Source organism: Filicampus tigris, chromosome 2, assembly GCF_054856515.1.
Source record: "Filicampus tigris isolate MCC_2025a chromosome 2, RoL_Ftig_1.0, whole genome shotgun sequence".
Taxonomy (NCBI): Eukaryota; Metazoa; Chordata; class Actinopteri; order Syngnathiformes; family Syngnathidae; genus Filicampus; species Filicampus tigris.
In genome coordinates, this window is record NC_141218.1 from 16421860 (window position 1) to 16434617 (window position 12758).

Consider the following 12758-nt stretch of genomic DNA (forward strand, 5'->3'; position numbering starts at 1 on the left):
AAACTGGGTCAAACTAGCACTCTCATATTCCAGTCACATAATTTCCATGATGAGTGAACTTTTGAACATTTCCATTGTAGTCTCGAGTACTGGAAAGAGAAGAGGACTTCAATTCAGTAAGTGAACTTTGGTGACTGTTTTTTTTTTTCCAGCAAGAAGTGGAAGAAGTTAGACCACTTACACAACAGGGGTATGGTAATAGAGGAGGGTGGAATAGTAATAAGTAGGGATGCTCTGATTGATCAGGCACCGATAATGATCGGCCGATTTTCGTGAAAAATGACGTGATCTGCATATTCGATCAAAGCCTTTTGTTGCCCATCAAAAAATCCGATCACCCGCAGCTCATGCTTCGCAGCCTACAGCCATGAGAGACCAGCCTGCGCGCAGTGTTGCGCCCCCGGCCCCTCCCTTGCCCCTGCTGCGGAGGCGCACGGCAATAACAAACAGACAAACATGTCTGTGCTGCTAACTGCTGTGTGTAGTTTGCGTCTGATAATATATGCCATGAAAAGGTACCTCGCGGGTGGAGCATGGCCACAAGTTTCAACACAACCAACTTAATCCGACATTTGAAGAACAAGCAATTGGAAGACTATGGTGAATTTACGAGGCTCATTGCATTGAAGCAGCAGCAACAATGAAATGGCAGCTAACGCAGCCCATGCTGACCAACTCAAACCCATATTACGCGACAGGCAAAAGGCAATGCAAATAACCAGGAAAATAATGAAATTTATCGGACTTGATGACCAACCATTCTCGGTGGTGGAAGACACCGCATTCCGCCGTCTGCTCGCTGAACAGTTTATTCCAGTAAAGCCTGCATCTGACTATTTTTTCTACTTTGATTATATTCTGAACCATGCAATGTTTAGGTGGCATGTTATTTATTTGACTTTTTGCATTAGAAGTCTTTTGAGACTGCTGATTATTTTGATCGGTTAAAAACTGTGTTACTAAAAGCTGGTAAATTTAAGTTTTTCAGTTATCTTTGTGACTAAGTAATTGTTGTATTGTGCCAGCAACGGTTTTGTATTTCTTTATGCTTTTGAAAATATATATAGATTTTTGTCAAAATTACGGCAATAATATGGCTGGGGTTTTTTTTCAGATAATATTGCATAATAGAAGTCACCATAAATAAATGGAAAAATATACAGGTACATATATACAGGTGTGATCGGAATCGGTATCGGCTGATCTCACTCATGCATAATCGGTATCAGTATCGGTGTCATAAAACCTGATCGGAACATCCCTCGTAATAAGCATTAATTCTGCCCCAAGACTCACCTGAAAGACAGATTATCAAAACTAAAATCTAGAAATTACAACAAAACTCTGCTGTGCTCAAAGTTGAAGTAAAGTACAATAAATACACAATAATAATTCATACAGTACCCCGAGAATTCAATATGAGATCAGGGATGCCCCAAAGTAATTTACTCATAATAACCCAACATATGATTAATGTACAAAGGACACGATATGGTGAATAAAGAACTTAAATGGTTTTACCGCAGTTTCTACAAACTATCCCAAGAGATGTGACATTACAAAAGAGACATATGGAACATGCAGCTAGCAGAGTAATAAAAGCCATAATAAACTGCTGGCAGCAGTAAATATTACATGCAGTTTAGCTGGTGGTAAAAGGCACTGATGGCACAGTGACTTTGTTAGATAACGTCAAACACACTTTTATCATTGAAAACCTTAATGAGATTTCTCTGACTTGGTAAACAGATTGGGGGCGGGGTGTCAAATGGAAAGATTGATGAAAACTAAGAAACCGCAAAAGGGAAAAAAAAAAAAAGGAAATCTAATGACAGGCAGCTATTTAGATGCCACACGGACACCTGCAGCAGGTTGCAGTGCACACACCTTAGAAAGAATGACTAACATTATCTGGCATTCAACTGCTCATTCATGGACAATGGTGGCATTATAGTTTGTGTGTCTCTGTGCATGTGTGTGTGTGTGTGTGTGTGTGTGTTTTAGTCATGTCCGTGTGAGTAAAACTGTGAATTTTTGTTTGCAACTTTGGGTAGGGCAGATGAGGCTACATATGTGGTTTACCACCACCATAGCCAGAATGTGTGAGTACATGTATAATGTATCCACTGAAAAGCATCTTTGAGTGTCCAGAAAAGCTATATATAAATCTGATGCATTATTATTATTAGCATTATTATTATTATTTGGTGAACTGACTTAATGCCAACTGGTTTGTATTCCCTTGAATTATTTGTGCCTTGAATCTGAGCCTGATCAGTCACCATCAATTTGTGGTATTGCTGTAGCAGTATTTAGCCTGCCATCACCAACCTGGATGGACTTTCATTCAGGTGTCCTACTTCCCTATTCTGTGTATTATATAGTTTCTATAAAGCAATAAAATAAGATATTTACTGTTTTGATGTCTCTGTGGTCTCTTAAGGGCCAAACATTAGTCTAATGTCAGGCTACTTAATGTGAGGGAAGCCAGGCTGCATCAATCTGCCCCTACTTGTTTATCTTTTTGGTTGATGGTCTAGCGGGGATGCGGAAGGAAAACTTTTTCTCCCATTAATCCTTGATTGTGTAACTCAGTGATGATCCAGCCTTTTGTCTCATGGCTGATTGTTACAATGCCAACCATTCCCATTCTTTGCCTCACATCCTCATATGTAGTTCCTTGATAGGATCATGAAAGTCCTTTATCTTGTCCCTCTGTCAACCCTTGAAAGGACTTCAAGATGGGAGTTTGGTTATTGCTTACATATTTAGGGTGTAGACAATCATCGTGCATCCTCCCAACAAGGCAGACATAGTCACAATGTTTTGAGACACTCTTTGTGACAGTTTTCCAAGCAGTGAACTTTCATGGTGCTTTCTTAGTTTGTAAGTGTTTTTTTGTTGTTGTTGTTGTTGTTGTTGTTGTTTTAACAGAACCAATTGCCGACACCTTTATCCACCTTTTATGAAAACTAAGATTTCAGCTGTTTCTGAAAACTTACTTTTCAGTCCACCTGCCTCCCCAGGGTGCTCAGCAGAATATCAGAGAGACTGGTGCTTTTCTCGGTCTCAACACACAGCGCCAAGGGGGCTGCCAACAATGAATGTTTCAAATGTGGGTACAGCCTAAAAATGTGATGCCTCTGCTGCAGTATTTTCATATCAGATCTGACTAACTGAGGAGCTCTAAAATGTTGCTCTTCCCGTTATTATTATAGTGCAGCTCATCCTCTTGTGGAGATCTGCGTTTTGGTTGGCTGAATCCCTTCCTGGTATAGCTCTAATAAGCAGCAAGTTAATCGACAACACAGTCCAACACAGAGTCCCCTTGGGAGAAGCAAAGCAGTGCGGCTGACTGTGGTGCTGACAGCCACAGAGCATTAAGCACACTGCGGCCCAGTGCAAGGACTCAGTGAACCGTAACGGTGTCATTTCTTTTAATAGGGCTTCTTTCTCTCTAGCAGTCCGTATCCTCATTCCGCGCTCATCTTTTGATGGAACTTCTTTTTCCTCTATTGTCTATCGTGACAACGAACAGCCTCATTTCAAGGTTTTACTTCCTTTATTCCTTAAATCCCAGTACTCATCGGGCTAATTTAAATGCTATACACAGGGATGCAGTTGTTGTGGAGAACCTCAGCGGAGTGTGTGGAACTTTAATTGGTTTGCTTAACCTTCAAAACACAATGAGGAGGCCGTATTGAAGGCTCATGATTCAAGGCCATGTAATAAAGCTGAAGACGGCACTTCACCCTACGGTGCAGACACGGACATACCTTGGGATGCTCTGAGGAAAATCACCACATATGAGATTCAAAACAACATGGGGAGCATGTTGTCAGATAGGTGACAACATGGATGGTCCCTATCACAGCTTTCGGCCATTGTACTTCAGGCAACGGATTTTCAACAAAAACATGCCAGCAACACAGTGACCTGCTGCTGATCATTTAAATACAGGATGCCAGAAGGGAAATGTATTTTGGCAAGTGACATTTGACAACATAGAGATGTGTAGTCAGCAGCTTCTTAACACAAAATCTGCTTCTTTTTTTTTTTTTTTGTAACATTCATTTGTGGCCTAAAGCCAAGTTACATTCCGTGGAGGGTGTCCTGATAAAAGCCTTTCAGAGAGACAACATATCTGGCACCCTGATAAGACACAGCATAGGACTAAAGGACACTTATCAGCACCACAGGGGCCACTTTTTCCCCAGAAAGCTGAATTAGCTTATGTGAGTATGAAGGGGAGTGTGTGCATGTTTGTGTTATGCATCTTTGATGACTATTTTTAATGAACTGGCACACTTCTCGGATATTGCTGTGTCAGGGTATAGTCTGCCTTTTAAGGGCTTCTGAATAAGATATGATATTTGGAGAGATAATGAGATGGAGGGAAGTGATAGAGGACGAGAAAGGAGCTGAGATTGTCAGCAGGAAAGTCGCATCACAAAGTGACAGATGGAAGTTTGAGGCACTTTTCAAGGTCAAACTGATGAAATAAAACTTTTTGACTTTTTTAAAATTCCTTACAGCAATCATTCTCAGTGTGGTACGCAAGTGCAACATGGGCTCCCTCTAGCGGTATGAGAAAGAATCACTTATTACAGTACAGCTGTATTTAACTTTTAAATAAAATACATTTGCAGTTATTTGGTTTAAAAAAAAAACAATTAAACTGTTATGTATTGCTGCATTTTAATTGAATCATTATTCAAGTACAGTGTTTATGTTCAAATTATACATAATATGACAGTTGCTTACAATAATAAAATATTGGCCTACTTTTCTCTAATATTTTAAAGAGGAAGTCTACCCCAAACATTTCTTCACAAGAAATATGTTCTATGCAGCCCCACTAGTCGAAACATTGCATTCTGTTTAATATTGCGTTTGGGGAATATGAGTTAAGCCAGGGGTCACCAAGTCCGGTCCTCAAGGGCACCTATCCTGCATGTTTTCCATCTCTCCCCGCTGCAACACACCTGATTGAAATGATCAGCTCATCAACAAGCTTTTCAGAAGCCTGATTATGACAAACATCATTTGAAACGGGTGTTTTGCAGCAAGGAGAGATGGAAAACATGCAGGATAGGTGCCCTTGAGGACCAGACTTGGTGACCCATGAGTTAAGCAGTCAAATCCACCTGTTTTTGTACATCTCATGGGGCGGCCGTTTTGACTTTCGCTGTCGACTGAAAAGAACATCACAGTTGCTCAGGGCTCAGGTAACAACCAAACATGGCTCAGCTTCAGAAAACTAGTAAGTCATGATTGGTTGTTACCTGAGCCCTGAACAACTGTGATGTCATTTTAAGTCGACAGAAAGTAACGAAATGGTCGCCCCCTGAGATGGCTAAAAATGGGTGGATTTTGCTGCTCAGCTCATATTCCACAAACCCAATATCAATCCGAATGTCAAGTTTAGACTAGTGAGGCTAAATAGAAGATATAATTAGAAAGAAATTTGTTGGGTTGACGTCAATTTTAAGTAAGTATTTTTTAGGCGGTACTCGGTGTAAAAAGTTTGAGAACCACTGCCATACAACATTTTCACCTTATGGCTTGCCCTAGTGCGGCTTGTGGAGCCCCAAGTGAATGTCAAATGTAGTTCGTTCTATTCATGTGTGATCATCTGACTGATGATTATGCTTCTTAAAAGAATGTGGTCGGAAATGGCAGTGAACAGCTAAACAAAGACAGAGTGACACTTCTCACGACTGAAAGATGATGAGTAACAATGTCTAACTATGCCCATTTTGACCACAAACGGGGGAGCCACCATTTACCATTAACTGCATTCTTGCTGCCGAAGTCACGCAGGATGGTCTGGGGGGCAAAAATGACAATACTGTCATTCACGCAGCACTATTTCTGAAGCCAAAATAATTTAGAATCATTTAGTCATCAACATTCATACTTCATGTGACTCTTTTGCGGTGGGTAATGCCTGCCTTCCTGTTTGCATCAACAAGGGGACCACCGGGGATTTGGGGCCCCAGGGGAAAAAAAAATCACTTTGGGCCCCACCATTTCAATGCTTCAAAGTTAGGAAGAGAGAACGTATGTGAATGTAGGTGTGCCAAAACATAGATTTGAAATGAATATACTAAAACCAAAAAGTTCACTGGCTATTTATTATGTTTACGCTCTAGCGCTGTTGACAACAAAAACTATGGTTAATTGGATGACAAGCAGGTAGTGGTAGGCAAAATGACAATATTGGATCGTTAAGGACATCAACGAGTTGACGATCTCATAAATACGAAAGATCGTTTGATCGTCTATACTCGGGCACATTCTATAGAGTGTAGCTCAATCACAGCACGCACAGTGCACCGTACGTGACACCGTACGTGACACTTGCCGTGGCGGAAAGTCAGCACGAAGAAGAGTTGGTCCCGAAAAGAAACTCCACATCCACAGGGTGGATTTGGCTTGGCTTTTCCCCGGAGGACAAAGCGCAAATGAGTTATTTGCAAAATTTGCAGACACTGCGTTCGGGGACGTCAGATGGCAACACGACGAATCTGTTTAATCACTTGCGAAGACAGCACCCAAAACACTACGCCGACATCCAAAGTAAACAGAGATCAGACACATGGCAGCCAGAGGCAGCCGCTTGCTCCAAGCTAAAACAACCCACTGTAACACAGTCATTTAACAAGGGCTCTCCAATTGAAAAAACAAGCAAGCATTGGAAAGAAGTAACTGAGGCAGTGACTTATTACCTTGCTGTGGAAAACGAGGGGTTTAAAAGACTGTTCAAAGTACTAGACCCGCGTTGAGCTGTGTTTTTATGTTTACGTGTACTGCACATTTGGATAAATGTTGCACTATTTTAATTAAAACCTTTTCAGAAAGCTTAGTTGTCTTAAAATGTAATTTTTTAGGGTTTTATATACATTTTAAATATGTTTTATGTTTAACATGAGGAAAATTGTGGAGGAAATGTGCAAATTAGTCTAAAAAAAGATGTAAAAAAAGAATCATGAGAAAATCACCATCATGATTTTATTTTTTTTTAAATCGCGATATGATATTTTTGCCATATCACCCGCCACTACAAGCAGGTAATATTAACTCACAATGGAGAGACCATGTCTAATGATAATGACTGCCACCAGAAAGCTGTTTAGATACTTTCCAGTGACTTCAGCTTTAGAATCGGTGACGTGCGCTATCCGCTATAGGACTTGGACTAACTCTAAATACAATGGGATCAGAAGATATTTCATTTTTAACAAGTTTATTTCTGTAGCCATGCCTACAAAAGCATGACAGTGCCACATTTCACTTGGGACCAAAGTGGTGGAATGACATGGTGGCATCTGCATTGTTATTTTAAGATGGAATAACATATGCTAGCCTGGTGTTGAGCCTTTGAACTGTACAATCACTTCAGCGTGAAATGTGGTAGGGGGAAAAATTGAGCAAGAGCATATCAGATGAGTTTTCATTCCCACTGTCACTGTTGGCTGGGCCCAGTCGCAAGGATTTACATTTTGCTAGAGTTTAAATATTGCACCAAATCACACTTGAAATCACCCTTTTCCATTGTGGGCCTAAAGCAGACTGGCTTCAACAATGTCTCGCAGACAGAAACCAACTATGACAACAAACCATCAATAACACTGAAAAAGACATTAAAATATTTGAATGTCTCTTGCCGTTCAACTGCAATTTAAATAACAGAATTGTGAAGGCGAGTTTCTCTTTTGTGTTTTTATTTGGTACTTTATGACCTCTGCAAAGCATGTGTACGTAATGGTTTCATGAGTGTGGATGTCAGTGCCGTTTCTACAGAGCTGAAGAGGAGTGTGCTCTGGGGCCCACGATGAAATGATAAATTGATGAAACAATTATCATCAATTGAGGGACTTGCGCTTTCTTTTCATAAAACCATAACTGAATCCAAATGAAAGCATACATAACACCAAATGAATGCAAGTATAGGATATAGAATTCAACCTTCAAAGAAGGTCTCCCAAGTAAAACCATGGAAGAGCGCTACTGATCAGAAGTCCCCTTTGTGCATGATTATACATTCATGTGTTTAACCTCAGCTGAATATTAATGTGCAACGGACCGCTGTGCACTGTAAAGACTCAACAATGAGACTGCCAAAATGGGAAAACAGAGCATTTTCCCTCCCTCTCAAAGCAATTTAATCAGGAACAGATTGATTAACCAGTGTTTGTTCACTTGCCTTCTATAGCTTTTTGTAGAAGTGTCACAGGTGCCCTGAAAGTGTTGTGTTTGTTCCCAGCACACAATGGTCCTCGCATTGAGGGACGCAGTCTAAGTGTGCGCTTTAAAACGAATTAGTTCATTTCCAGTGATTGAACCCATGCCCTGCTGCCCGCATGGCCAATTTAATATGTTGCTCTTTTGCTGCAAACAACGAATTTGACATTATTTCTTCTCTCTGGTGAACACAGCAGCAATTATTTTCTTTGGCTGGCCCTTTCATACAACCATTCACATTTTTTGTGCCTGTCCATTCAGCTGTGTAGAAGAAGCGTGATTGTTAGATTTAACGCACTGCGGCCATTTCCCAGTCTGAGAGCTCGAGTCATTCATCTTCTAGAGTGCAGGTGAACGAACACACACAAAACATAAAGTGCACAACAGACATTTTTTTTCTCTCCAACAATGGCTGCTGGAATGCGGAGGTATCTAAGTTGAGAATATGAGAGCGCTTGAGGGAGAAAGAACAAGGTGTGCAACAAAATGCACAGTCGATGGTTTCGGAAATAGACTCAAGTTGCTTGGTCTTGGAGAGAAAATATGAAACGCTGACCTTTGCGGGTGAGACTTCTCATGAAATGATATTGCCAAGGATCCAGAAGTTAAATGAAGAGGGTGACACTGCAATTGCAATATATTCCAGGTGAAAATATAACAAAATAGAACACTGAAAAGATGATGGAAAGAGATAGGCTGAAGGCTAGATTACCTCTGGGTTCACCTGAGGTGCTTCTCTTGATTTGGCCGTGACTTAGAAGCTTTGATTTGGGTAGTGGTTGTTTATTGGAGCTGGCAGAGAGGTTGTGACAGCCTAATACGATCCCGAAAAGCATCATGGCAAACACCCTGGGAACGAAGAGACCATAATGATCATCCCGGCAGATATAAAGGCTCATATAAACATGCATCACACTCATATTTCAACTCCTAACTGGACTTGGTTTCAGGTTCTACAGGAAGAGGAAAGTCTTTATTATTGTAAGTAGATGATGCATGATAAGTTTATTGGGATGCAGGGGCTATTTGTACAAACACATTTTTATAATCATTTCAAATAATATATTTATACTTCAGTATAGAGAATCATGTGATAAGTGCATCTGCCTCAGAGTCGAGAAGTTTTGGATTAGAATCTCAGCTCAGACTATTCTGAGATGTCCCCCTCCTCTTTGGCAGTTAAAATAACGTAATCTTCTAGAGCACTTTAACAGGGTACTCAAATACACCGGGGCAAGAATACAATAAAACTGATTATGGAAGGATTTGTGAGTGAGAAGAAGGACTTTAGACTGCATGTGATTGTGAAAGGGCAGCCAGTTGGGTTTCCGGAGGACGGGGGTGATGTCAATACTGGAGTGGGGGTTTGTAAGCAAAACAGTAGCTGAGTTCTGGATATATTGAAGTTTATTTATAAGTTTGGTGGATGAGCCAAAGACGATGTTCTTGCGCTAGTTAAGTCTGGATGTACTAAAAGCATGGATCAGAGTTTCAACTGTGGACAAAGAGAGTGCTGGGCAAATTTGGACAAAGTTCTTTAGGTGAAAGAAATCTACTTTCGTGATGTTGCTGATGTGGTTCTGTAAGGAGGGATTGGTGTTGAAGATTACTCCAATTTGAAGGGAAGGGAACAGGGTGGTGCTGATGGAGATGCAGAGATGTAAATATGGATGTTATTGGCATAGCAGTGGAGGCCATGATGACAAATGTTGTTTATGATGGGTAGGATGTAAAGGATGACTGAAGAGGACTAAGCACAGAGTCCAGAGGGACGCCTTGGGACAGAGGAGCGGAGGATGCAGTGCAGTTGTTGATAATGTTGGACCAAATAGCTGTTGGCGAGAGATGAACCAGATTGAATCAGGAAAGGGGCACCCTATGGTGTTTGGAAGGTTTGGAGCGGGAACAGAAAAATGCAGACTCGATCGGATTTACGTCTTTGACTTCCCCACCGCTGCTAAATCACCTTGAATAAGACAAATGTTAAATAATGACAATGAAAATGAAATATTACAAATATGAACTGTAAAGTACTTCCAAATGTCTTAACTTCATTAACCAAAATGTGTCAAGTTTTGCCGTTTCAAATCTAGAGACAAATAAGTAAAATGACCTGCAGTGAATCCAGTGAGATTATAATGAGTAAATAATCAAACAATAGAATTGGTATGAATACACAAACCATGATAAGGAAACGGCTAAGTTGTATGCTGCCAGTGATTGGTATAATGAGCTAGATCTGAAGAAGACATGAAGGAAGGTAATAGGTCGAATAACAGGTGGGTGGAAGCAATGGGGAATTAATCTGATTTCATCTACAACTCCTCAGAAATGGACTGCTTTGGTTCATCTCAGAGTTACATGAAAATCTTCAGCAAATTGGTCGGATAACATCAACCCGACTAATAGATGTTTATTACGCATCATAATGGTTGTGATTTGTTTTCAAAAGCTTGCATTTCTAGTCTCGAAAACCTTGTTGCATTGTTGAGGGCGTATTAAGCATTTTTGGGGAAATGAGAAGGTTGAATTTACAGACCATTTGTAAGCATTAACTTAAATGCCACATCTACAAGCCACTGTGCAGATACAAAGGCTGCTGAGCAGTTAACACACGAGTCAATTCATTGCCATGAATCACTTCACTTATACTGTATGTGTCCTTATACTATAATGGCAAATTGTATGTGTCCTTATAATGGCAACTCAACTGGGACCAAGGCAAGCATCATCTTCCATGAGTGAGCTTTGGCCCATCCCACAGCCCTTCATGGCAGAATGTAACATATCTATTCTGCAAACCTCATCTGCCAGGGAAAGCCTCTAAATCTTGTTATAAGCTCAGAGAGGATCGCGGCACACCATTTATATACGCTGCACAGAAGCCCTGCGGATGGAAAAGGAATTACCGGTACTCCTGTTTGCTATTGCCTCAGAGGAAAAAAACAGCTTTAATTGTCACACTCTTGCTGTTACTTTCTGTCCCTTGACTCTGACCAACAAAACATAAAAATATAGTCAGTTGATTGATAATGTGTCACAAGGTTTCACGTAGATTTTCCTGAATATGTTCATATAAAACGGCATGAATACATGTGCAGTCTATTGTGATGTACTACTTCTCCCTGTCATTGTGCGTGCCGCTCAGACGAAGAGCGTAACAAACGCGCTTAGGCTGAGCCCTCACTCACTCACAGCCCCTATGAGGGTTACTTTTCTCTGCCTTCTTCTTCAGTCTAAAATAGGAAGAGGGGGGGTGATGCTCGAATAGTATTCCAAAAAGAAGCTGCATGCAACTATACATCAGTATCTGAAACAACATGCTGTTTTCATATCATCAATCTTGCATTAATTAAGGTTTATTGCAAATTCTGTTAAACATGATACTGGTATGCAGTGTAATTGATTTACGGCTTGGCAATGCTGCCCTTCAGTGGCAGCTGACTAGAATCACTTTTTTTTTTAGGAGACGACACAAAGATGAGAAACAGACAGCGATACATTGACAGTCTGAACAAAATGAACCGCAATACAGTGCCCCAGAGACTGCTGCGTTCTTAAAGTAATCAACTCCATGCTGAGAATATCTCCCAGACATGGAGCAGCTTTTCATTTCGCATCATCATATTCCTATTTTTCTCCAAAAGGCACAATTACTCAGTGTCTGCCGAGTAAATCGATACAACATATTGTTTCATGGTTCATTCCAAATGACATAAATATTTTGCAAGAGTTTCCAGAGAAGTAACCCACACCAGTAATCCATCAAGGCCAAAAATGTTGTTCTTCTTCATGCATTGGTTTGTAACGTCATGAATGGACTGGTGTGCAGTTTCTCTCGAGTCAAAACTCGAATGTGCTACGTTTGATGAGTATAAAGATGTTTTAGGTGTTAAAAACTGCACATTAACTCAAGTTAATGCAGTGGGTCACATAGGACCACACATCTCCCCCACAAAAATGCAAATAATAATAATAATAATAATAATAATAAACAGAAATTTAAAAATATTGGAAAAAAAAAAACAAATAGGTGAATCTGTTTGTGCCCAAATACTGTATCTCACTGAGCGGTAAAGGTGACTATGTGCGCACATAGCTAACATTGTTTATTTGTCATGGTTCGTTCAAGGTTTCAAACACGTTCGCCAGACATTCGCAAAACAATGTTAATAGTCACAAACCTTTTTTCTTTTCGCCATCAAATTTTAAACATGTTCAAAATTTCTTTTCAGCAAGGAAAACTGTCTGTGACCCTCAAAGCTGTCTGTAAATGTCTGGCGGATGGTTTTGCAACTTAAACGAATTGTCGACGACATTCAGGCCATGCACAAACACTTGCAAGCTTAAACCGCTTAACCACAAGTATGTGGGGTCCAACATAGTCGAGGAAACAAGTTCCCCCACACCAACCACTACCGCCCCCAAAAAATATTTATTGATTTATTCATTTTATTTTATTTCAGCTTGTTTTCAGTGACACCTGTCCAGAGGATTGGATTGGTTCCCCA

At 40.4% G+C, this 12758-nt stretch overlaps 1 long non-coding RNA gene across 8 annotated transcripts in view; it reads right to left on the reverse strand.

Moving 5' to 3' along the window:
- LOC147151595 (uncharacterized) overlaps window positions 1-12758 on the reverse strand; it is a 195197-nt gene that overhangs the window by 154991 nt on the left and 27448 nt on the right. For all 8 annotated transcript variants that reach the window (XR_015090358.1, XR_015090356.1, XR_015090351.1 and 5 more), the window contains 2 exons: window positions 8960-9096; window positions 8804-8871 (listed from right to left, as the gene is read on the reverse strand). This is a non-coding gene — a long non-coding RNA (uncharacterized LOC147151595). The remainder of the gene's footprint in view (window positions 1-8803; window positions 8872-8959; window positions 9097-12758) is intronic.